General features: G+C 41.2%; 1 protein-coding gene across 1 annotated transcript in view; it reads left to right on the top strand.

Annotated features, from left to right (window-relative positions):
- The first annotated feature begins 20,716 nt into the window (after positions 1–20,716).
- The window catches only part of ADAMTS10 (ADAM metallopeptidase with thrombospondin type 1 motif 10), a 272,206-nt gene continuing 265,641 nt past the window's right edge, over positions 20,717–27,281 (top strand). The window contains exon 1 of the mRNA XM_073599198.1: positions 20,717–21,066. The gene's annotated coding sequence lies outside the window, so the exon portion shown is untranslated. The remainder of the gene's footprint in view (positions 21,067–27,281) is intronic.

Here is a 27,281-nt window from a genome sequence, read left to right as displayed (position 1 = left end):
GAACTGTGGTGTAGCAGGAGAGCCCACCCATGTGATGTTTAACCACTTGAGGACCGACATATTCCCCCTTCCTGTCCATCCTATTTTTGAGTTTTCAGAGCTGTCATACTCCAAGGAACACTTTCAAGCTTTCAAGGGGCATAAATTATGCATCTGGTTTCCTGACTACCTATCACATTCTCTGAGACCCTGACCCTGAATACAGTAGAAAATTGAGAAAGAAAAAGAAAATGCATTTTTTAATACAACTACTGTATATTGCTAATATAGCAGAAAAAAAAACTTACACACAGAATGTTTAAAATTTTTGGAATACAGAATTGTATGTTGTGCAACAACTACTGTACACCTGTATCAATATTTAGTAGAGATATATTCTTCAACTAGTAGATGACAGGGTTTATAATATCTATGGTATGCTCTAAGTTTTTTTTCCTGAATAAATGTTCCTGTCTGCAGTTAAGCAGCAGCAATGCCCATGTGGACTGTGCACTGTATTTTCTGTATGGCTATATACAGAATTTCTAACAGGAATTAAAACCCCAAATGCATTCTGCTACTCCTTGCAAGTATGGGGATACCACATGGGAGACTTTTTTGCTGCCTAGTTGCATAGAGGGGCGCAAAGTCCAAGGAACACCTTCAAGCTTTCAAGGGGCATAAACTTTGTATCTGGTCTCCTGACTACCTATCACATTCTCTGAGGCCCTGAAGTGCCAATACAGTAGAAGAACCCACAAAAAGTCTATATTTTAGAAAGCAAACACCCCAAGGTAAGGTGAGATTTTTAAAGAATTAATTGTTTGCTAATATTGTTTGGAAAAGAAAGAAAGAAAAAGAAAATGTATTTTTATTGCAACTACTGTATATTGTCAATATAATAAAAAATCTCTTACACACAGAACGTTTAGAATACAGAATTGTATTTTGTGCAACAACTACTGTACATCAGTATCAGTATTTACGAGATATATTCTTCAACCAGTAGATGACAGGGTTTATAATATCTATGGTATGCTCTAAGTTTTTTCCTGAATAAAAGTTCCTATTTCCTGTCTGCTGTTAAGCAGCAGCAAAACCCATGTGGACTGTGCACTGTATTTTCTGTATGGCTATATACAGAATTTTTAACAAGAATTAAACCCCCAAACACATTCTGCTACTCCTTGCAAGTATGGTGATACCACATGGGAGACTTATTTGCTGCCTAGTTGCATAGAGGGGTGCAAAGTCCAAGGAACATCTTCAGGTTTTCAAGATGACAGTAAAAAAATCCCAAATTTACCACATTTTGGAAATCAGATATCCCAAGGTATTTGACAAGATGTGTAGTGAGTCTTTTGAGGATTTCATTTTTTACCACAGGTTTTTGGAAAATGCAGAAAAAATAGAAATGTATTTTTTTGCACAAATTATAATTTGTCATTAACCACTTCAGCCCCTGAAGAATTTCCCCCCTTCCTGACCAGAGCACTTTTTGTGATTCGGCACTGCGTCTCTTTAACTGACAATTGCACAGTCGTGCGACTTGTCTCCCAAACAAAATTGACGTCCTTTTTTTCCCACAAATAGAGCTTTCTTTTGGTGGTATTTGATCACCTCTGCGGTTTTTATTTTTTGCGCTATAAACAAAAAAATAGCGACAATTTTGAAAAAAACGCATTGTTTTTTACTTTTTGCTATAATAAATATCCCTAAAAAATATATCAAAAAACATCTTTTTTCCTCAGTTTAGGCCGATACGTATTCTTCTACATATTTTTGGTAAAAAAAATCGCAATAAGCGTTTATTGATTGGTTTGCGCAAAAGCGTCTACAAAATAGGGGATAGTTTTATGGCATTTTTATTGATAATTTTCTTTTTACTAGTAATGGTGGCGATCATCGATTTTTATCATGACTGCCACATTATGGCGGACACATCGGACAATTTTGACACATTTTTGGGACCATTGGCATTGATACAGCGATCAATGCTAAAAAAAAATTGCATTGATTACTGTAAAAATGTCACTGGCAGTGAAGGGGTTAACCACTAGGTGGAGCTGTAGGGGTTAAGTGTGTCCTAGGGAGTGGGTGGAGGGGCTGTGTGTGACACGTCACTGATCACCGCTCCCGATCACAGGGAGCGTGATCAGTGTCAGTGTCATTAGGCAGAACGGGGAGATGCTTGTTTACATTAGCATCTCCCTGTTCTTCCTCACCGTGAGACGATCGCTGGTATGCCTGCGGACATTGACCCACGGTCACGGAGCTCCCGGCAGGTGCACGCGCGCCCATGAGCTGCCTTTTAAAGGGCATAGTACAGGTACGTTAATCTGCCTGTACGTGCCCTTCTGCGCAGTATATCTACATGAGGCGGTCGGGAAGCGGTTAATAAGAATTTTTTTAACACACAGCAAGGGCAAACTTAGAATTACACCACAAAACACACTCCCCAGTATGGCTATGCCATATGGGTGAGACTTTTTTGCAACCTAGTTGCATAGAGGAGCAAATACAGACAAATGGCAACTAGTCAGGCATGTCAAAAACACCTGCACCATACCTTCTATTATACAGTACTGAGGCATGGTGGCGACAGAAGTAGATGCAAAGGCCAGGTTGTAAGGTACAGTAGGCACAATAGTAACATGCATCATGCCTTATTGCACATTTGGTGCTTACACAGCATCTTTTTTGGGGTCTCCAGTCTGCTGACTACATCAGATCAAAAATTTTCCGGTGCAGGGCCTTTCTGGTAAATTAGGGGTGTTAAAATGTCTTATTAATTTATTTCTTATTTTAGGAAAGAGCCAGGTCTTCCTACAGACTTTTAAAATGACATATAAAGTTGTAGATGGCCAATTGAAATAAATAGATTACACTTTTTTGTAAACTAATCTTCAGGTCGTCAGCTAGGACTTCATGATCTGAAATCTACACCGGCCATATGAAATTGTACTTATGAATGCAGACCAGCACATCCTTGAATTTGCACTGGTATCTGGGTGAATAGAAGAAAGATCATAAGTATTTATCTTTCCAATTTAATTAAAAAAATGTCCTAATTATGCAAACTTGCTGACTTCCCCTTTTTCAGCTGTGTGTTGACAAATCTTTAAAGAAAGCCTTTGTTATTCGACCATATTGTACAACAAACTATGGTTTGCTTGAAAAAAAAGGTGTTTAAAAAGTGGCACACAGAAAAAAAAAATGTCCATATAGAAGTGGTATCCCAAATGGAAAAGGGTGTAGATATTTGCCAGCACACTAAGTATAACCATATCATAAATGAGAGAGTGCAACGTTGGTGTGCTGGCAAATATCTATACTTTGACATACATGATCCAGTTTCCAGCTGATGGTTGCTGCAGCACCCAGTATCCTAAGACCCTTTTCCAGGAATGAGTACGATGGGAATATGAATGGATACTGATGGAAAAGGGGGGGCATAAGGTTCCACGCTAGCCTTCTACTATCGATATAAGATTGGCATCTAGGTGGCTCCAGCTGGCCACCTCTTCCTTCGTAAACACAAATCCAAAGTGTAGCCTATGCCACTCCCTTAAAATTTCGACAACCTCCCCCTATACTTGGCACATTCACTGGGGAAAAACTGTTGTATATGAAGTCTGCCTGTGTAGCATGCGGTATGTGTATGAGACCCATTGATACAGATATTTTTCTAGGAGATATACATTTCAGAAAATTTTTTGGGGAAAAGATATTGATAAGAGGCCTAATTTTTTGGAGCTTATCATGTAGATTCACTTCTGGGAGGGCACAGAGAATTGGTCCCGAAATGCAAAGATCTCATTATTTTATATTGTGTCCTGGACATGACTGACAACTATATGAACATGTGGTGGTTTGACTTTGTGGACTAATATAAATGCAGTTTGTTTTTGGGATTGTTTATGTTCAGAGCCAGGCTAAAAATGGTTTTGAATTCAGAAACAGTGATGAACTTCCATTGAAATGGTCAGAGATTAAGAAATTGGTAATAAACTGCTGGGTGTAAAGGTTACATTGTTCCACAATTAAATTGAAAGATTTTCAGTGAAAAACAAATTAGAAAAAATGAATGGGTGTGAAAATGTCAGATTCTACCTGAATACCAGGTTGCAGTAACAACATCTAAGAATGTGTAAGCTGTAATATAATAAATATTTGCTTTTGAGTTGAATACCACTTTAATACAGTTGCCTTCTCCCTGTCACCTGTTACTAACTTTCCCTGCTCATCTTTCATGGGGCCAATATGTTCTTACCTAGCCTTCTTAATATATTTGAAAAAATATCTTTGGATTTTTTTGCTCTCCTCAGCAATGTGTCTCTCATAATCAATTTTAGCCGCCCTGATTGTGCCTTTGCATTTCTTATTGCACTCCTTGTAGTTTTGGAATGCCAATGGTGACCCTTTGGCCTTGTATTTTTAAAGGACCATTTTTTTGGGGTGGTTTTTAGCTACCCAAGTTTAACTTTTGTTCTGGCTGGTGCTTTCTAGTTTATGTGCATAGTCAACTGTCCCAAACAACTTTAATCTGTCTGAAGGCTGCCATAGATCCTGTTAAGGGAGCCAACCCTGGGTTCATCTCAGAGGGACTGCTGTCCTCAAACACAGCAGTGATTTTATTAGCTGCAAGTCATGTAATCTGCTGGGGATTTCTCTACACACTCTCAGCAAATTGAGGAAGAAAGCAATTTCAGAATGCATTGGACACAAGAAAACCATACCTAACATGTTTGATTACTGAATCTTTGTGCAGCTGTATACAGTTTCAATGGAATTTTATGATATGTTCTAATACAAATTATGTTTTTATATAGTTATCTATGTCAATATGTATAATGCCTGAAAAAAAAATCTCATTATCAATTTATATTGTGTTCTGGACAACACTAAATAACATATGGGCATTTTGGTGGATTGGGTGTGTGAACCAATATGACTGCAGTCTTTTTTGTTGGGAATTCCCATGTTAAGGCTCAGGCAGCAAAATACTGTACATTCCAAAACAGTGAGAGGCTTCCACTCAAATGGTCTCGTATAAAGAGAATCTGGATTACTGTTGCTGGCTGGTGATCAGGACACTGATGCTAGATTTCAATGCTACTGGTGATTGTGGCGATCACAACACTGGTTCTGGCTGACAGTGATATTAAAAATTACTGATACTGATGCTGGTACTGTACTCACAAGCAGAAGACATCACAGGCATCACTAGGGGTATGTCCAGCCAGATGAAGAGTGGCATGGAGTAGATCCTAAGCCCCAAGCCATGGCTTCATTTGTGCAAGAGCCAGTGTGTGGAAAGAGATGGGTCCATGCCTGAGGATCACTGTACCTGGAAGGATTCGTCACTTCAATCCACGTCTCATGTCACTTCTGGGTGCATGGGCGGTGCTGGTTGTGGGTACCAGTAGCTGGTATTATTTGATGTCAGTACTAGCTTTCATCTGTACTGGGGCTGGCCGCAATTCAGACACTAATGCTGGCTGACAATGGTACTAGATAATAATTTTACTAGTGTTGGCAGGCAGCAATGCAAAAAAGTGGCAACCATCCCAACTTATAACTAGCCTTTGCAGTAAGGTGCACATAGAAGGGCAACGCACATCACAAACAAATAAAATATTTCCCAGCACAGTTACCAGTGAGCCTGCAGAACAACCAAATTGACCCTGTCTAACAGTTAATGTTATAAACAGAGGGGTTTTTTTTGCATCGTGCCCTTGCTGGACATTGCATACACTCCTGTGCCTTTAAGGAGGAGTGGGCTCCCTCCAAGCATACCTGCCCTTATTCTATCCTACTGCTATATGTGCTCCTACTTAGGAGACTCTGGAAATTTACACAATGTCACGGATTGCACTGGAAGAACCGTTGTGACCAGATTACACAGCAGGAAACAAGGCCAAACAACTAGACCAAGAATGTGTCTACAGAGATACTGCTGGGTGTCACTGGGGTCCTGAAATTTTATGATGAGAGGAAGAGAGGGAGAGAGAAAGAAAGAAAGAAAGAAAGAAAGAAAGAAAGAAAGAAAGAAAGAAAGCAAGAAAGAAAGAAAGAAAGAAAGAAAGAAAGAAAGAAAGAAAGAAAGAAAGAAAGAGGGAGAACGAGGGGGGGGGGAGAGAGCGTTGGGGGGGGGAGTTAAGCCTCGTCCGTACAAACAGACCGAATGTTGGGAGTTAGGACTGCAGTTTACAGAGTAGCCTTGACGTTGGCACTGCAGCTTACACATATATTTGTTTGGCTGGAACTGGCACCTGATGACACTGTACTGGTGCTAGCTGGTGATCAGGACACTGATGCTATATTTCCCTGGCACTGGTATTGATAGTGATCAGTGTTCCTGATCGCCGCCACACCACATCTCTGCCTGTCGCCTGAACTGGCCCATCTGCACATCTTGCTTATTACATTCCTGAGAGACACCAGTCTCAGCCTTTACCTGTGGACAACTGCACTCCTGGAACCACAGGAACTCTTTTGTTCCCCTTTGTTCAACTTCCTGTACCTCCTGGCCAGTGAACATGGCATTCCTGGGGACATCACATAGCAGTAGGCTGGGCTTGTTTGTCTTATAGGAATGGGGACTGGTATAGGTAATGCTACACTAATCTATTTCCCCTGACCACATGTACAGAGACAACCATTACAGTATACTGGTTTCGACACAATTGGTTTATTTTTTCGTTACACAAGATGCAATGCCCAGTACATAATCAGTCCAAACATGGAAAAAGTCTCACACATGTGGTATTCACATGCTTAGGAGGAGTAGCAGAATGTTTAATTCTAAGTATGTCAAGGTTGTGTGTGAAAAAATAAAACTGACAGCTTTGTGTAAGAAAAAATATTTTTTCTTTCTGCATATTCCAAAAACTTGTAGTAAAAAAATAGTAGTCAAAAGACTCACTATGCCTCTTAAAAAATACCTTGGGGTGTTTACTCTCCAAAATGAGGACATTTTGTGGGTTGTTTTACTGTCCAGGGCCTCAAAAAATGTGAAATGTAGAAAAGGAATTAGATAATATATGCCACTAGAAAGCCTTAAAGCAGTTACAAAGGCTGTTTTTATCTTTCTTTACCTGTTCTGTGAAATAGTTTACAGAGCAGCCCTGAACCCCCTCTTCTGGGGTTCCTTCTGGTGCCCCCCTCTTTTTTTTGTGTCCTTCCTTGATTTTTTAAATTTCATTCTTATATATTCACCCAATTATGATGTTAAATTAATTGTGTATGTTTATGTATATTCACTTGAATTAGCGCCAACCTTTTATAATATTTTTCAATTAATTTATTGGGTATGCAGAGTTTTCCTGCCACACAGTTTTGTTCTCAGAAAATCTGTCTTTCAACTTTCTGTATTGCTAAATATGTTGGGCTTGAAGATTTACTATAATTAGAAAGCAATAGATTTACAACAAGCAAAAACCAAGAGATCCTGCGTACTCCCTACAGAAGATTATTAACATAATTATTTCAGCTTTTACTTGGAGAGAAGACAGGTGGAGAGGGGGACATTTTCCCCCAGATCCATTAGAAATATTATATGTTAGGCTGTTGACCTTAAATGGAGTTTCACCTGCCATACAGATCTCACTGATAGCAGGACCCGCAGTCAGTAACACATGGTGCATTCGATTATAATTACCTGCTCCCTGCTCAACCATAATATTACAGCACCTGCCAGAAAAAGTCTTTCACCATTGACTTCCTCTGCAGTCCTGAGATGTTATGTGACTTAATGCAGAGAGCAGCAAAGGAAGTTAATGCCTACCAAAACCGCAATAATTCTGGTTTGGACATTTGTTAAAGGAAGCTTAATCACAATATCATTTCAGCTAGTGAACTATTGTTGTAGCACCATCCAGTGTATAACAACATTTATAGAGAAGATATTCAACAACCATGGACTTTTAAGGTACTGAGACAAAAAATCACATCATTTTTATTAATATCACATTAATGAATCTCTTGAAAATTCACTGCTCATGAGTACATTCTCATATACTACAACACTTCAGTTCACATGTCCCCCATCCAGCACCTATCAGCTTTCGTGTGTTTGCATAATTTTCCATACAATCAGATAACTCATTATAACAGTTGTGTACATTTTTAGTTATTGCTAATAGGGTGGTGGAGTAGAGAGCTCTTTCTGCATTTCACTGAAACAAATTCTGCTTCTTCAGGAGGCCTCAGGCTATTTAAAAAAAAAACAACATAAGAAGAATATAAATACCATAATGTTACATGTATTTCACCAGTGTCTGTCAGCTACATTTATTGTGATTTACATACTTTTATAACTGTATGCTATGGTCATTAAAAAAAGTAACCCCTGGACGAGCATAGGGACATAAAGGAATAGAGCCTCATTACTTGAGGTCAGCCACAGACTCATATCGTGCCTTTTGTAGGTCTAATAAAAAAAAAATCATAATGAATGTTATACTGCATACTATATTGCCTGAACTGGGTACTACCTTATTTCTATAGATTTGGTTAACTACAGTATATAGGGCCTTGAAAAAGTATTCACAACCCTTGAAATTTTCCAAATTTTGTCATGTTAAAACATAAATGTATTTTATTGGGATTGTATGTGATAGACCAACACAAAGTGGCACATAACTGTGAAGTAGAAGGAAAATGATAAATGGTTTTCAAAAATGTTTTACAAATAAATATCTGAAAAGTGTGGCATGCATTTGTATTCAGCCCCCTTTACTCTGATACCCATAACTAAAATCTAGTGGAACCAATTGCCTTCAGAAGTCACCTAATTAGTAAATAGAGTCTACCTGTGTGTAATTTAATCTCAGTATAAATATAGCTGTTCTGTGAAGCCCTCAGGGGTTTGTTAGAAAACCTTAGTGAACAAATAGCATCATAAAGGCCAAGGAACACACCAGACAGGACAGGAATAAAATTGTGGAAAAGTTTAAAGCAGGGTTAGGTTATAAAAAAATATTCCAAGCTTTGAACATCAGACCCATGGTAATTCTGGAGGAGCTACAGAGATCCACAGCTCAGGTGGGAGAATCTGTCCACAGGACAACTATTAGTCATGCACTCTACAAATTTGGCCTTTATGGAAGATTGGCAAGAAGAAAGCCATTGTTGAAAGAAAGCCATAGAAAGTATTGTTTGCAGTTTGCGAGAAGCCATGTGGGGGATACAGCAAACATGTGGAAGAAGTTGAACTTTTTGGCCTAAAACCAATGCTGCATACACACGAGCAGACTATTTGACGGACTGAACTCCGAAGGACTTTTCAACGCAGTTCAGACGGAGTTCCAAGGAAACGGACTTGCTTACACACAATCACACCAAAGTCCGACTGATTCGAACGTGATGATGTACGACTGAACTAGAATAAGGAAGTTCATAGCCAGTAGCCAATAGCTGCCCTTGCGTCGTTTTTGGTCCGTCGGACTAGCATACAGACGAACAGATTTTTCTATAGGACTCAAGTTCGTCGGAAAGATTTGAAACATGTTATATTTCTAAAGTCTGTCAGATTTTTCGACAGAAAAGGTCCGATGAAGCCCACACACGATCGAATGGTCCGACGGATTCATTGCGTTGGACCTTTGCTGTCGAAAAGTCCGGTCGTGTGTACATTGCATACAGTCAGGTCCATAAATATTGGGACATTGACACAATTCAAATCTTTTTGGCTCTATAAACCACCACAATGGATTTGAAATGAAACAAACAAGATGTGCTTTAACTGCAGACTTTCAGCTTTAATTTGAGGGTATTTACATCCAAATCAGGTGAACGGTGTAGGAATTACAACAGTTTGTATATGTGCCTCCCATTTTTTAAGGGACCAAAAGTAATGGGACAATTGGCTGCTCAGCTGTTCCATGGCCAGATGTGTGTTATTACCTCATTATCCCATTTACAAGGAGCAGATAAAAGGTCCAGAGTTAATTTCAAGTGTGTTATTTGCATTTGGAATCTGTTGCTGTCAACTCTCAATATGAGATCCAAAGAGTTGTCACTATCAGTGAAGCAAGCCATCATTAGGCTGAAAAAACAAAACAAACCCATCAGAGAGATAGCAAAAACATTAGATGTGGCCAAATCAACTGTTTGGAACATCCTTAAAAAGAAAGAACGCACCGGTGAGCTCAGCAACACCAAAAGACCCAGAAGACCACGGAAAACAACTGTGGTGGATGACCGAAGAATTCTTTCCCTGGTGAAGAAAACACCCTTCACAACAAAATAGACAGAGTCCTGCGAGCCACCGTGAACCAATTGCCTAAAGATTATCACTAATCAGCTGCATGCATAGAACATACAGCGCGCTAACAATCAGATAAATAGAAAAACATGCTGTGCTAGAAGTGTGCTGTTTTAGGCTATGTAATAAAAAATGTGTGTGTCTCCAAACTAAAACACATAAAAATAATTAAAATAAATTTAAATATGTGCTCTACTAAATCAAGTACCAAGTATTGGTGAATAAGTGGTTAAATGAATAAACAATTGTAAAATAGTTACTTCATAATCATGGAAAAAAACTGAGTATAAATATACACAATTATAAGCGTGAACACACTGAAGTGCAATAAACACTATAGATATAATATGCTGAAATGCATCATAGCTAATATTATATAATGCAAAAAAGTGCCAAAGTGCCACACAACATAAGTGAAAAAAGTCCTTGTTGTAATGTGAGCACATATTTAAATTATTTTTATGTGTTTTAGTTTGGAGACACACACATTTTTTATTACATAGCATAACACAGCACACTTCTAGCGCAGAGTATTTTTCTATTCACACTTCACAACAGTTGGCCAGATCAAGAACACTCTCCAGGAGGTAGGTGTATGTGTGTCAAAGTCAACAATCAAAAGAAAACTTCACCAGAGTGAATACAGAGGGTTCAACACAAAATGTAAACCATTGGTGAGCCTCAAAAACAGGAAGGCCAGATTAGAGTTTGCCAAACAACATCTAAAAAAGCCTTCACAGTTATGGAACAACAACCTATGGACAGATGAGACCAAGATCAACTTGTACCAGAGTGATGGGAAGAGAAGAGTACGGAGAAGGAAAGGAATTGTTCATGACCCAAAGCATACCACCTCATCAGTGAAACATGGTGGTGGTAGTGTCATGGCGTGGGCATGTATGGCTGCCAATGGAACTGGTTCTCTTGTATTTATTGATGATATGACTGCTGACAAAAGCAGCAGGATGAATTCTGAAGTGTTTCGGGCAATATTATCTGCTCAATGCTTCAGAACTCATTGGACGGCGCTTCACAGTGCAGATGGACTATGACCCGAAGCAAACTGCAAAAGCAACCAAAGAGTTTTTTTAAGGGAAAGAAGTGGAATGTTATGCAATGGCCAAGTCAATCACCTGACCTGAATCCGATTGAGCATGCATTTCACTTGTTGAAGAGAAAACTGAAGGGAAAATGCCCCAAGAACAAGCAGGAACTGAGGACAATAGCAGTAGAGGCCTGGCAGAGCATCACCAGGGATGAAACCCAGCGTCTGGTGATGTCTATGTGTTCCAGACTTCAGGCTGTAATTGACTGCAAAGGATTTGCAACCAAGAATTACAAAATGAAAGTTTGATGGATGATTGTTAATCTGTCCCATTACTTTTGGTCCCTTAAAAAGTGGAAGGCACATATACAAACTGTTGTAATTCCTACACCGTTCACCTGATTTGGATGTAAATACCCTCAAATTAAAGCTGAAAGTCTGCAGTTACAGCACATCTTGTTTGTTTCATTTCAAATCCATTGTGGTGGTGTATAGAGTCAAAAAGATTAGAATTGTGTTGATGTCCCAATATTTATGGACCTGACTGTAACACTGCACATCACCCTGAACACCGTGAAACATGGTGGTGGCAGCATCATGTTGTGGCAATGCTTTTCTTCAGCAGGGGCAGAGAACCTGGTCAGAGTTTGTGGGGAAGATGGATGGAGCCAAATACAAGGCAATCTTAGAAGAAAACCTATTAGAGTCTGCAAAAGACATGAGACTGGGGCAGAGGTTCACCTTCAGGCAGGACAACGACCCTAAACATACAGCCAGAGCTACAATGGAATGGTTTAGATCAAAGCATATTCATTTGTTAGAATGGCCCAAAGTCCAGACCTAAATCCAATTGAGTATCTGTGGCAAGACTTGAAAATTGCTGTTCACAGATGCTCTCCGTCCAATCTGACAGAGCTTGAGATATTTTGCAAAGAAGAATGGGCAAAAATGTCACTTTCTAGATGTGCATAGCTGGTAGAGACGTACCCAAAAAGACTTGCAGCTGTAATTGCAGTGAAAGGTGGTTCTACAAAGTATTGACTCGGGGGGGGGGGGGGGCTGAATACAAATGCATGCCACACTTCACAATTATGTGCCACCTTTGTTGGCCTATCACACAAAATCCCAATAAAATACATTTACATTTTAGGTTGTAACACGACAAAATGTTGAAAATATCAAGTTGTATGAATACATTCTCAAGGCACTGTACCTTCAAGCTTTGTAGGTAGAGTGTAAATCTCAGGGTCACTCTCCTGGGACTGTCTTGTTATTGGGTATGTTTTTTTTTTTTTTTTTTGTGTCAGAGACCTTGGGATGGAGGTTAATAAAAATAAGACAAATCAATAATATCCATATCAGCTACATAGACTATACAATATGTACACCCGTATATTCCTTCAACCTCACCTTAAAATAAATAGAAGGTGCTTGAGCTTCCCCAACCCCCACCTTTCTCACATGAAAGTGAAGCTTTAATGGTCATGACACAGCTTTTGCACTCTATAAGGAGTCCCACATATATACTGTATATTTATTAGGTGAATTATTTTGCATAATATTAATAGTTCTATAGGAATAAAATGGCAAAGCTATCCTCCTCCTTGCAGGGCTCCTTCTCCTCATATTGATGGGGTGTTTGTGGGGGGGATTAATCGGAATCTGTATAATAGAGATCCCCCCTCAGATATTGAGTATTATAATGTACCCCTTGTATCTCATTCACAAAAAAAGGCAAAAGTAATTAAAGACACCCACCCACCAATGTGTCATAGGGTAAATCCAATGTTGATCACGTCGTCCAGCCATGTAGATCCATCGTCAGTCATAATAACCTGCTGATAAAATTACTTTTCACTCAGTGATGTTGCCCCAACCATGGCATGTTGAAAGTGCCCCCCCTCACCATCACTGCTAAATTACATATTCCCAGCTACGGTTTGTAAAAATACCAGCTGGGGATCATAAATGACGTGTGGGCGAAATGGCCAAACATGGACAGCCTGTTTGGTTGTCCAGTGTTGCCTGCATAGTACAGGAAAAGCATTACTGGCAAAATCCAAGCTGAAAAAAAGAAATACAGCCACCACATCTATGGACTAGAAAGTTGCAGTATATTTCATTTTTTTTGTATTTAAAAGTGCAGGAATGTTCCCACTGGTTCCTCTTGAATACCTTTTTATGTTAGAAATTAAGTGAAGGGATAATTTTTATAGTCATAACATTTAGCAGCTTTGACAACCTGACTAGTATATTAATTGACTGGGCTGTAATGGAGTATTTTGAAACAACTTCAAATCCGTGTTCTTTCTGCATCCAAAATTGAGTTTGCATTCTCAGGTTGGTTCTTGTCTACTTACTTTTTCATGTTACTGAAATCCAGGCATGTAAGTATAAGGTCTTGTGCATATAGGTGTATGAATTTTTGCTCCAAATATGCTAGATTTTTTCTGCCAGAACTTGGCATAAAAAAAGATGCCTTTAGTACTGCGCATGTGAATACATGCTTATGTGCATATGTGCATGCATTTAAGCACATATGGTGTCAGGGCCGCAGATAAGGGGTTACCACCAGGTAGACATGTGCAATTCGTTTAGTTCCGAATTCATTTTTTAACTAATTTAGACAAATTCATTAATTCGGAAATATCGAATTTCAGAATTTTTCCGAATATTCGGAAATTTGAAAATTCGGAATTTCGAAAATTTTAAATTTTGGAAATTCGGAAATTCGAAAATTTGAAAATTCTAAATTTTTGGAAATTCAGAAATTCGGGAATTTGAAATTCAGAAATTCTGAAATTTGAAACTCAAAAATTTGGAAATTTGAAATTCAGAAATTTGAAATTCAGAAATTCGGAAATTCGGAAATTTGGAATTTGAAAATTTGGAAATTTGAAATTCGAAAATTCGAAAATTCAAAATTCGAAAATCCAAAAATTCGGAAATTCGAAAATTCAGAAGAATGAAAATATGAAAATTCATAAACTCTGGAATAATAACTAACTAATAATAAATTAACTATTACTGACTATTTAATTATAGGTATTGGAATTTCCTTTCAAATTTGGCTGTTAGTGAATGTAATGAATACGAATTTATCCAAAGTTACGAATTATCCATAATAACGAATGCCGTATCTGAACGAATGGAATGTATCGAATTAATAATAATAAATAATAATAATAAAAATGTATTATTTTTATTACTTATTATTATTTTGTTTCATTCCATTTGTTTAGATGCGCCATTCGTTATTTCGGATAATTTGTGACTTCAGATAAATTTGTATTTGTTATGTTTACTAACACCCAAATTCCAATACCTATAATTTAATAGTTAGTTATTATTAGTTAGTTATTATTTTGAATTTTTGGATTCTCAGATTTTCGTTCCTTCGAATTCTTGGCTTTTCCTTTCTTATTCCGGATTTTCGAATTTCCGAATTTTCAAACAACTGAATTCTTAAATTTCCGAATTTTGGAATTTTCACATTTTTGAATTCCGAATTTTCCAATTTACGAATTTACTAATTCCGAATTTACTCATTCAGAATTTTCGAATTCCCGAAAAAAACATGAAATGAAACGAAAATGAACAAATGTTTACCACCAGGCCTCCTGTAGGGAGATCCATCTGTCTGTTTTTCAGGCGATCCCAATCAGACCTTCCATTATGCTCTATGGAGCAGTGGGTATAAGCAGACTTTTGTCTGTTTACACCTGCTTATAACCAATCCAAACTGCTAAAAAAAGAACAGATGGGGATCTATTCCCCTCCATCTGGTCGGATTGGATGGCAGTCAGATGGACAAATCACCCACTGAGCAAGCGGACTTCTAGTTGAGTGCGCCCCATGTGAAAGGTTAAAGCAGCTAAGGCCCCTCAGTTTGATCGGGTCAACACCCGATCAGACCCTCCATTCTCCTCTAGGAAGCAGAGGATGTAAACAGGCTAGTGTCCGTTTAGCGGTACCCCGTAGGGGCTGCTGGTAGTTGTGGTCAGTCTCTCACCCTGCACAGCCAGGCACACAATCTTCAGACACTCAGAAGTCAAGAAGCAGTCCTTGTACTTTGTTTTTATGTTTTATTGAGGGGACCTAAACATGGATGGGGTAAGGGTAAGTATGGGATGCCCAGTTGATTGAAGAAATAAAGAATTGGGACTTCAACTATATACACTCCTTGTATATACACCTCCTCACTTCAAGCTCAAGTACATCACTTGGTTACACTTCCTCACTTCCAGGACCAGCTAGCACTGTAGTTTTGGCCTGACACTGGCTCAGCCAGGCCTTAGCAAAGGCACTTTGCAGGCAGGGACTGCGGGCCCCTGGTGGTAGTCCTAGTGCTAGCATTCCACGTGGCTACTGATTCCAGCACCACATCTTCAGGCCCTACCAGCCCTCCTGGCTACAGCTGCCCCTTTCCATTGCCCGTGTCACCACAGTCTACTCAACGGGCTCTGCACCCATCCCAGACTGCATTCTCCCAGGCGTGCCTCCCCAGTCCTTCTGACTATGTGAACACTCACCAGCCCTCTTGGCTGCCTCTGTGGAACTCCTGGAGACTTGCCCAGTAATGTTCTCCTGCTCTCCTGTCTTGCTCCTCCTGTGCCTCCCGGTCCAGGGTCACCTCCCCCCAGACTGGGGAGCTCCTTCAAAGGCCCCGACAGCCTAAAACTTCATTTCCATCTTCCACCCAATACCAACTCCCTCCCAGCTGGGCTGACCCTGAGTATATGAGGGGGCCTGCCCCCTGCCAATTCTAGTTGGGGATTGGACAGGGCCCTCAGAATACTCCAGGCAGCTCTACCTCTCCTCCTTCCTTTCCAGAAGTTTCTAACATGTTCTGGAAAGAAGTAGGGGGTGGCAGTGACGCTGCCTGTGAGTCGCCCTGCTTGGCTTCCTGCCAACCCAGAATCAAACACACACAGGCTTGGCTGGCTGCCAAGCCTGCTTAAGTTTTCCTACATTACAAAAAAAATTTAACTGTACACATCCTAGTACCACTAGAGGGTGCTAAACTCACCCCCCCAATATCCAGCCAGTCCCTTGGCTAGGGAAGTTTCAAAAAACAGCTCCTGGGCACAATTACAGTTTTGGATGGGGAAGGGGAAGAAACTGTGATGGGGCTATTCACAAATAAATATGTACAAAAATAGAGATGGCATTTTGTTGGTATTTACAGAATTACACTACATATAACTATCTACAAGTCCCTGTAGCTAACAACAACTTTACACCACATACTGATCCAGAGCACCCCCCCCCCCCCAAGAGGGAGATCCTCTGCCTGCAGAATTCTTGACTCCAGCTGTAGATGGATGAACAGCTGTCCAATCTGAAGAGGCCCTGTGGGAAAAGGACAACAATATTCTACTCTAACAACTATCTACACACTTTCCATAACTTTCTGTCAGGAGGGGGTTAGCATCCTGCTGACAGAAAGGAAAATTCAGCATCCAGTATATACATTTGTTACTTCCTAAGTTTTGATCTGTCGGGAGGGAGTTAGCATCCTGCTGACAAAACAAAGGAAAAACAAAATAAAGCACAGTTCTTTTGGGAATTCCTGGTGGGAGGGGCCCTTCCTCGGACTATCAGGTTCCTCAAAAAAAAAAGTTAGAATCAGTGATCAGACCTCACTCAGCATCCAGCAATAGGAATGTCCATCCATCAGCACAGGTTGTAGTGGCAGGCCGGTCTGACACTGTAAGGAATCAAAAAAAAGAGGAAAACACAGTCTGTATTCTCCTTGACAGCCTATGTTACCACTCTCCAGCAGCAGTAAAAGTGCGGATCAGGCAATCTCTTCTTACCTCCCCCCTCTTCTCTGATGGAGACAGAGTGGCTCCTTGCAGGCCTTCCTGCTTTCAAGACCACCACTCTGTCCCTGTAGATTGCTCACCGCAGCCTCCATTCCTTCCAAATGTCCTCAAACCGGGCCCAGGTCTCCTCACACTCTGACACCTGCAGAGGCTTAGGGGTATGCAAATGCTCCCACACTATGTCATTCTCCCACTCTCCCCAGGAGTTCTCCACTATGTCCATAGTGTCAGGAGGGACATAAGGTTAGTCCAGACCCCACTCCAGAGCAACTCTGCGCTGAACTTCCCTGGGCAGTTCTCGTAGCTTCCCTTGACCTAGCAGGACACAAGCATCATGGGACCTCTTGACCCACTGCCTAAATTCAGCTGCTATGGTCTGGGTGGTGGAGGGTCTGTTCAAGAAAAATTGTCTGCTGCTGATGGGGGTTTATGCAGCTTCTTCAGCTCCTATAGCCAGATCTGGCACATCTATCACCCCGGACTAGATCTCCTGGACCTGGGAGCCTCCCATCTCCCACTGCTTCTGTCGAGCTGCTGTGGGACGACCAATCTGCTATCTCTTCCAGGGTCCCAAACACATCTTGCAGTCTGAGGGAACCCCAATCTATGGCTCTGTCCTGGCCTTCCCCTCCTGGCTCACCTGAGGGTGCATCTCCCTCCTGCACTGACTCCTTCCAGGTGGGGCTAGTAAGGGACATAGAAGCAGCCAGCATTTCAGGGATTTCTACTGGTTCCTGCTGGGCAGTACTTACAGTCACCAGGTCACGACAGACTGCTGTTCCCTTATGTGGCTGGTGTTCACAAGGGAGTCGCCAGGCTCAGACTCCACCTCACCTTTCAGTAATGATACTAGGCCCGCTCTGGCCATCAGAGACTTCCGCGGCTGCATGCGACACAGTTCTGACTGCAGGTCCACATTGTAGTATTGTGGCTCCTGCTGGCTGGATGCAAGCCATGTAAGCGGTTTGCCACAATGACCGCACTGGATCTATGCACTGACCACCGTGGTCGTATCCGGCATTCTGGACACAGCAAGTACAGGCGCTCCGTCCCCTCGATTAACCCAAGGGCGAATCCTCCGTGATACTCCAATCGGATACCAGTGTCCCTCAGTGTCCGATCCTGCAGGTCAGGCAACCAGGTCAGCACTGGAAACACATGAGCACACTCCCCTGATTTGCTCCTCTGCCTCATGATGTCTGCTAGCAGGGAATGCTGGGTCTCCTCTAGGGCGTGGCGCCGCCCCCTAGCTTCCAGACAGGCTGGTGTCTGTGAAACTGATAGCGTGCTGCTGTAACCCCTTGTTAGATGAACTGAAGTTGGCAGGCACACTGATGCTAGCAGGACTTGTCTGGGCATGTCGCTCGGCACGGACTGTGCCCAACTGAGAGCAGATGACCGCTGACTTTTCCGGTGGTTGTCAATAGCAGCAATAACATTTGTAGCCCATGCCTCACTGAAGGCAGCATTCTTAGCACAATGCCACCGGCAGGCACCCTCAGGTTTACCCTAATCACCCCGAGCAACAGTAGACACTGGCACACTTTATTGTTCAAAGCAGGAGGTTGAAGTAAACAGTCACAACGTCCAGTATTTGCAGGTCGCTGGACATATTTGTAACCCATGTGTGCCACATCTTCAGGCCCTGCCAGTCCTCCTAGCTGCAGCTGCCCCTTTTTAGCTGCCCGTGCCACCACAGTCCACTCCACTGGCTCTACACCCATCCCAGACTGCACTCTCCCAGTCCTCTCAGGCATGCCTCCCCAGTCCTTCTGACTGCGTGAACACTCACCAGCCCACTTGGCTGCCTCTGTGGAACTCCAGGAGACTTGCCCAGCAGTGTTCTCCTGCTGTCCTCTTTTGCTCCTCCTGTGCCTCCTGGTCAGGACACATCTGTGGGCTGTAAGAAGGTCCCGTCCGCACCCAAGCCCAGGCCCAAGGTCACCTCCCCCCCAGACTGGGGAGCTCCCTCAAAGGCCCCGACAGCCTAACACTCCATCGCCATCTTCCACCCGATACCAACTCCCCCCCAGCTGGGCTGACCCTAAGTATTTGTGGGGGCTTGGGATTGGACGGGGCCCTCAGAATACTCCAGGCAGCTCTACCTCTCCTCTCCTCCTTCCTTTCCAGAAGTTTATAGCATGTTCTTGAAGGAAGTGGGAGGTCTTACTGCCTGTGAGTCGCCCGGCCCTGCCTGGCTTCCTGCCAAGAATCAAACACACACAGGCTTGGATGCCTGCCAAGCCTGCCTACATTTTCCTACACTACAAAAAAATGTAACTGTACACATCCTAGTACCACTAGAGGGTGCTAAATCCGTTTATACCCACCTACCTCCAATCCGACATGCTAAAAAAAAAATGGAAGGAGATACTTTCTGTCTGGGCGGATCAGATCTGAGGGTAGTCAGGTGTAAACGGACAGTGGAGTCTATTTACTCTCCGCCGCCCATAGAAAAGAGCAGGCAGCATAAGTGGAGTAGACACGGACCTGTCAGATCCCCCGCTGAGCAAAGTCTTAGATCATCCCTGCTTTTTAGTTGTCAAAAAAGCTCTAAAATAAGACATCTCTACTACTTTGTATTTAATGTTACTACTCTTCCCATGTAAACACAATGCAGGAGCATCATGGCTCCTACACACAGCTGGTGATTGGATTTAGCGCTGAGCCCAGAAACTGAAACAGTCATTTTCTGGGGTTCGGATTGTGCTACACAGCATTCCATATCAGCATCTGTAGCAGATCTCTAGCTAGCACAATGCTTCTGCATTGAGATTTACATGGATGGCCAAGTAGGCTAACAAAGAATTGCATTTGGAGGCATATGCATGAAGCCCAAAAGTGTACCTTCAGGTGCAGGATAAAATCTTCTATATTGCAGCACTACAAGGTACAATGCCAGTGCAGCCAAATTTCTGTATAATGACATTTGCTACAGTAGTAGTACCACTAGATGGCAGCAGTGCCTTTATATTAAATCTGAAACTCCATTTGGCAATGATAGTGCATTTGCAATAAAATACAGTAGAAAAAAAAAAAAAAACAGCATCCGGCATATTTTTTAAGGCAAAAAGCAATGTGTTGTAGCCCTTAGTAACCAAACATCTTTGACTGTTCTGACTGCTGGACATCTAGGCATTGCTCATTAGGATTAGGAATAGTTTTTTGCAGCTGATTATAATTTACACTGCTTTTTAGATTAGCCTATTTGAGCCTAAATGCGCAGATGATGAAAATAAAACCTCAGCTTTGAGGAAATTATAAAAAATAATTTCACAACAACAAGCATGGTGTATATGCGTTTCCCATTTCTGATCATTCTTCCAGTGCAGAATGCTGTAAATTGACAGTCTACATTGTGAACAATTATATTGCTTAAATGAATATTACCGCACTGCTTCTTGCTATGAAAACATTTGCCATTTGACACCCCTGGAAAGCTACATGCCATGAGAATTGACTGCCTTAAGAGAGGTACCAAAGAGGGGTGTAACTGCATTGCAGTCCTTCCTACATATTTTGCATCGACCATGCCCACTGCCCCTGTGGCAACTTAACTCCTCTTCTGCCACATAACCTCTTCAGAATTACACAAGGATTTGTTTCCAAGTCATCTGGCAACAAAGGGGTTACATTAATGCTGCTACCTCCTTAATAGTTATGCTTTAAAATTTCACACGCATACAAAAGTTTTGGCTACTGTCTGGGAATGCTCCTTTAAACACAACCCCCTTTAATTATGTGAGGTCAATGCACTTTTTTTTTTTTTTTTTTAAGCAAGCAGCTGCCAGAAAAATCATCCACTACATAGATTGCTCAAAAAACTAGGAAAGAGCAGGTCCCAGGAACATCAGGATCAGTGTGCGGAAAGCCGGCACTCATTTGAAATCCTCAAGGAAGATCCAAAAAAAAAGTGCACTTAGGTTCATTCTTCTGAAGAACTGGTATGTATAAATCTTTCTCCTAATACACATTGTAATGAAATACTTTGATTTAGCAAGTAAATGGGTCATTTTGTGCAGATAGTTTCTGTTTTTGAGTTTACTAAAACCGTAGAACAGAAGTATTTCATTTTTGCAGTCAATGAGACTAATACAGTGTGTGCCTATATTTAATGTTCCTATGTAAGTATAACTTCCGCATGATAGCATAATTCTGTAGCTTTGATACAGAGAAGGCTATTTTCATCTTATTACTTTATCCAAGCTAAAGGGACTAGGAATGTCAATTTTGTAAGAATGGGGGCAAAAAAGGATTTTTTTAGTTGAAGAACTGATAGCGTGGGATTTGATTTAATGAACATACTGAATATTTGCATGAATTCTTTCTTTTTTCCAGAAGATCGCTGTTACTTTTTTTGCAAGTTGGTATTTGAACACAGCACTTCTGGAATGCATAGGTTACGTTACAGGCAGCTGCGTTGTAATGACTGTTTCTCCTTTACAAAGCACTCTTTGTATAAATCCTCTTATTATCCCTTAAATAACTAATTGCCTAAATCTTGTGATGTGGCTCTATAGCAGCTCACCTATTATAATAGCAAATCTCTTTTAATTGCAGTTTGTTATTCAGTGGAGTTTAATATGTAGCCTGTATGTTCCATATATGATCATTTCTCACCCTATTTTTTTTTTATTATTATTATTACTGCGAAATACTCTTTGTCACTGTAATCTTCCCAGTGTCCTCTAGTTAACACGAAAGAGCCACCATTACATTTTGTTAGGTCTTTTCTTGCTGAGACATTCCAGTTTTCCTTTGAAGTTTGACCTCTGTGGTTAACAAGACCTGAAGAGTCTTGAGACCTGATAGAGAAGATGGGGTAATTGAAATGATGTGTGCAATTATGACAAAAAAAAAGCTGGGAAGTAGTCAAAGCTAGCAATCACTTTATATTCTTTTGGTTGAACAGTTTATGATTTGCGCTACTGAACATATACAGTATATCCTCATTGACTTTAGTCATGTTCTGTTGATGACAGGCCATGAGAGAATCACAATATAACAGTATAAACTTTTATCTGTTGTGTATTTAGCTAAAAGAAAGTCAAGTCGAAGACATATGGACAAACCAACCAATAATTACCATTCAGAGTGCCAAATCAAGCAAATCTAAAATCACCTGTACGATTGTTAATTGCACTCTACCAGACATATGATCAAGAAAGTTTGTTATATTAGCGATACTTTAACTCATGATAATAGAAGATATACCAAATTAGGCCTATTCTAGACCTAATGAGGAGATTTACAATTGTTTTACAGCATAAAGTTAAGTACATCTAAAGCAGTGGTTCTCAACTCCTGTTCTCAGGACCCACTAACAGGCCAGGTCTAAAGCTTTAACTTTTTTCTTAGTTTTGGATAGAATGGGTGCTTTTTGTGTATATTGGGGAGGTTTCCTTCACCTTCTGTTTACAGGAAGTGAGAGGGGATCTCAGCAGTAAAGGAAATCCTTCTGTAGACAGTGGTCACGTGAATTTGTCATTAATGGAAGACTCCTGTTTTGCTGAGCAATTTAAATGTTCCCTGTGATACTGGCCATCAACACAAATAGTAAAGATGAATTTCCCCAACAATAAAACAGACAGCAATAATACACTCAAACTTCAAAAATGGACTATAATCAGTGAAGCTTCGGGTGTTCCTCAGACTATATAAAGACAAAACACGTTATCGTTCCTATACTGAAAATAAATACAAATTAATAAAAATTTCTCAAGTAACAAAAATATTTTTTATGCAAATGACTGTACCATATTTCCCTACCCCAAAATATAACCTGGAACCTAGATGTCACCTACAAAAAAAAATACCCAATGCTTGACAAGTCCTTTATTAAAAAAAAAAAAAAAAATCATCAATCATGATGCCTGCCATCTCAACAGAGAAAAAGAAAAAACAGAGATCTGGCATATGCCTCTAAACCCAACGTTGCACATAGCCAAAGGACAGCTCCCTGAGCTGTCATTAGCTATATTAAAGAAGGGGACAGAGATAGTGGTGACATCATTGCCCAAGCATGTCCATGGCCATATATAAACAACAATGTAACCCCCCTTGAATCCCCACCCATTTGCTTTTGTGGTTGGGCATTTCTGGCCATGTAAGTGAATGGGCTGGATGACGTCAGTGTTTTTCAAGGAAGCAGTGGGTGCAAGCATTTAGCCAAACATCCAGAAAGGCAGTGTTCAGTCAGAACTTACAATCTGACCAAACACTGCGCTCATCCCTAGTCAGTAAGTGCCTACACCCTCAGCTTAGATATCTCAGTGCTGAACAGATTTTTCACATCTAGAAAAATGACTTGATCCATAGAGCCATCATCATCTTTAAGAGTTTGGCATCACAGAATCTTGGCGTTGGAGATATCTTCAACTTAGTCATGCGGCTGAAGCTCAGTTGGGGAACAGAAATCAGTATTGGATAAAACCTTACTCCAACCAACACACACTAGATTAATCTTTTCTGGAACTCTACTACAAGCAAAACAAGCAAAATTGGCCAGGTTGCAAGTTAATTGGCTGAAAGACATTCCTGATTTCTTGAAAGTGTCTTGAGTGTACGAACTCTTTTTTCGATAGAACTCTATCAGCCAGAGATAGATTGCTTCAACTGAGAATCTTCCATAGAATATACTATACCCTATTGTGACTCTTTCAAAAGTGTAAAAAAGGCAACCTAATTGTCATAAGTGTCAAAAACAAAGAGGAGATTTCTTATATATGATGTGGAGTGCAAAATGATCAGACTATTCTGGTCCCAAGTCACTAACTTTATTGCCACTCACCGTGATTTGCCTAACATCTGCAGCATTCCTAAATGGTGCATCTTAAGTATCTTTGAGGATCTTGAATTAGTGCCACACAGAAACAATTTTTGAGAGCTCTTCTGTATTATGCTAGGAAAACAGTGGTCCTTCAGTGGATTTATACTAAACCCATTCACCTTAACCTTTGGAAAAACGTAGTGAACCAAGCTTTACTGCTTTATAAGCTAACCTGTGAAGCCAGAGGCTGCATACTGAAATCTGACAAGTCGAACACCCCTGGTTCGGTTCGCACCAGAACTTGCGGACAAACACCATTAAAGTCTATGGGACACGAACATGAAAAATCAAAAGTGCTTGTTTTAAAGGCTTATATGCAAGTTATTGTCATAAAAAGAGTTTGGGGACCCGGGTCCTGCCCCAGGGAACATGTATCAATGCAAAAAAAAAACTGCTGTTTATTCACGAGCAGTGATTTTAATAATGCTTAAAGTGAAACAATAAAAATGAAATATTACTTTAAATATTGTGCCTGGGGTGCGTCTATAATATGCCTGTAAAGTGGCGCAGTTTTCCCGTGTTTAGAACAGTACCACAGCAAAATGAAATTTCTAAAGGAAAAAAAAGTCACTTAAAAACGATTGCGGCTGTAATGAATTGTCGGGTACGGCAAAATAGATAAAAATCATTGAAAAAAACAGCATGGGTTCCCCCCCCAGTCCATTACCAGGCCCTTTGGGTCTGGTATGAATATTAAGGGAAACCCCAAACCAAAGATTTAAAAAAAAATGTGTGCGGGTCTCCCCAAAATCCATACCAGGCCCTTCAGGTCTGGTCTGCGGCGGGGGGCATATTGGAATCTGGAAGCCCCCTTTAACAAGGGGAACCCCAGATCCCGGCCTCCCCCCTATGTGAATTGGTAACAGGTACACAAAAAAAGTTTCAAAAATAGTAAAAAAGACAGGAGACACTTTGGGACAAGTGTTATTTTATGAAAAAATAAAATAATAAAAATATCCCACCATGTAAATCCATCTCACACCGCCCGACGGACCTGAAAAAATAAAAAAAAGCCGCTCCCGCCGAGGCCTGGCCCCTGAGTGATGCTTCTTCTCGGTGACAGTTGTTATATAGCTGAGGGCGGGGCCACCTAGTAATGTAAACGGGTAACCCCGCCCTCTCTGGCGCCACGTGACGTCAGAGGAAGGTGGGGTCGCCCATTTACGTCACCGAGTGGCCCCGCCCTCAGCTATATAACAGCTGTCATCGAGAAGAAGCGTCACTCGGCGGGGGAGCCTCCCATGGAGGCGGAGCTGTTGCAAATTTTTTTTTCTTTTTTCAGCTCGTCGGGCGGCGTGAGATGGATCTACATCACGGGACATTTTTATTTTTTTGTTTTTTTAATAAAGGACTTGTCTCAAAGTCCTGTCTTTTTTCTATTTATGACACTTTTTTGTGAAATGGTAATGGCACAATGTACCCGTTACCAATTCACATAAGGGGGGACCCTCAGGATCTGAGGGTCCCCTTGTTAAAGGGGCTTCCAGATTCCGATGAGCCCCCCAGCCACAAACCCCCACAACCACCGGGCAAGGGTTGTGGGGATGAGGCCCTTGTCCCCATCAACATGGGGACAGGATGCTTTGGGGGGCTACTTTAAAACACCCTCCCTATGTTGAGGGCATGTGGCCTGGTACGGTTCAGGAGGGGAGGGCGCCCCCCCCCTCTTTTCCTGCGGCCTGCCAGGTTGCATGCTCGGATAAGGGTCTGGTATGGATTTTGGGGGGGGCCTACGCCATTTTTTTTATTTGGCGCAGGGTTCCCCTTAATATCCATACCAGACCTGAAAGGCCTGATAATGGAATGGGGGGGAACCTATGCCGTTGTTTTCAATGAGTTTTATCTATATTGCCGAGGCCCGACAATTCATTACAGCCGCGATCAGTTTTGAATGACTTTTTTCCTTTAGAAATGTCAATTGCTGTGGTACTGTTCTAAACAGGGGAAAACTGTGCCACTTTACAGGCATACTAAGGACACCCCCAGGCACGATATTTAAAGGAATATTTAATTTTTATTGTTTCACTTTAAGCATTATTAAAATCACTGCTCCCGAAAAAATGGCCGTTTTTAAAACTTTTTATTGCATTGATACATGTCCCCTGGGGCAGGACCTGGGTCCCCAAACACTTTTTTTGACAATAACTTGCATATAAGCCTTTAAAATAAGCACACTGTGTGAAAATACACACTGCAGAGCTCAGTGAGGAGAGTTCTAAGAGCTGATTGGAGGGAAGGGACACACTCCCCTTCACACAGCACACAGGAACAGAGATGAGGGTGTCAATCTGCTGGAGCTCCCTCCCTGCCACTTTTTTTTGTGTCAAGAAAACTTGTCAGAAGTGACTTATGTTGATAGCACAGGAAAGGAATGAAGCAGCAGACAAAAAATGACTCTTGTGCTATGTACACACGATCGGACATTCCGACAACAAAACCGTGGATTTATTTCCGACGGATGTTGGCTGAAACTTGTCTTGCATACACACGGTCGCACAAATGTTGTCGGAAATCCCGAACGTCAAGAACGCGGTGACGTACAACACGTATGACGAGCCAAGAAAAAGGAAGTTCAATAGCTCTTCTGCTTGATTCCGAGCATGCGTGGAATTTTGTGCATTGGAATTGTGTACACACGATTGGAATTTCCGACAACGGATTTTGTTGTCGGAAAATTTGAAAACCAGCTCTCAAATTTTTGTTGACGGAAATTCCAACAACAAATGTCTGATGGAGCCTACACACGGTCGGAATTTCTGACAACAAGCTCACATCGAACATTTGTTGTCGGAAAATCCTATCGTGTGTACAGAGCATTAAGTGTTCTTAATTGAGACAAGTACACACTATACACGCAAGGGATATTGCATTGTTTGTATTTCATGTCTGAGGTTTACAACCACTTTAAGTAATCCTGTTCAGACTGCTTAAAAAATCAAATACAGTGATACCTCGGTTCACGAACGCTTTTGTTCACAAACAACTCGGTTCGCCAACAGAAGAGTTCACAAAAATTTGCTTTGGTTCACAAACACAAGCTGTGGCCATCTTCCCTGCTCTGACACGTTCATATAGAGAAGAGCAGTGCAAGATGAGAGTTTTAGGAGAACCAGTCCACTCAGATAGGGGTTTCTGCCCCCTGTCTACCATGAGGGTGGGCTTACTTGATTGGGAATCATGGAAAAACAATTCATATGAATTCTACAACTTTATCATGCCCTCAGATGATCTTTTCCTGGATGCACAGTGCTGTTTTCTGGCCCCTAGATTAGCCATTTAAATTGGGGTTTGGGATTGTTTGAAACCAGTATTAAAGAGGAGCTATATATT

Source organism: Aquarana catesbeiana, linkage group LG01 (assembly GCF_042186555.1).
Source record: "Aquarana catesbeiana isolate 2022-GZ linkage group LG01, ASM4218655v1, whole genome shotgun sequence".
NCBI classification, from domain to species: Eukaryota; Metazoa; Chordata; class Amphibia; order Anura; family Ranidae; genus Aquarana; species Aquarana catesbeiana.
Note: the sequence above shows the minus strand (reverse complement) of the source record. Positions and strands in the feature narration are given on the sequence as shown.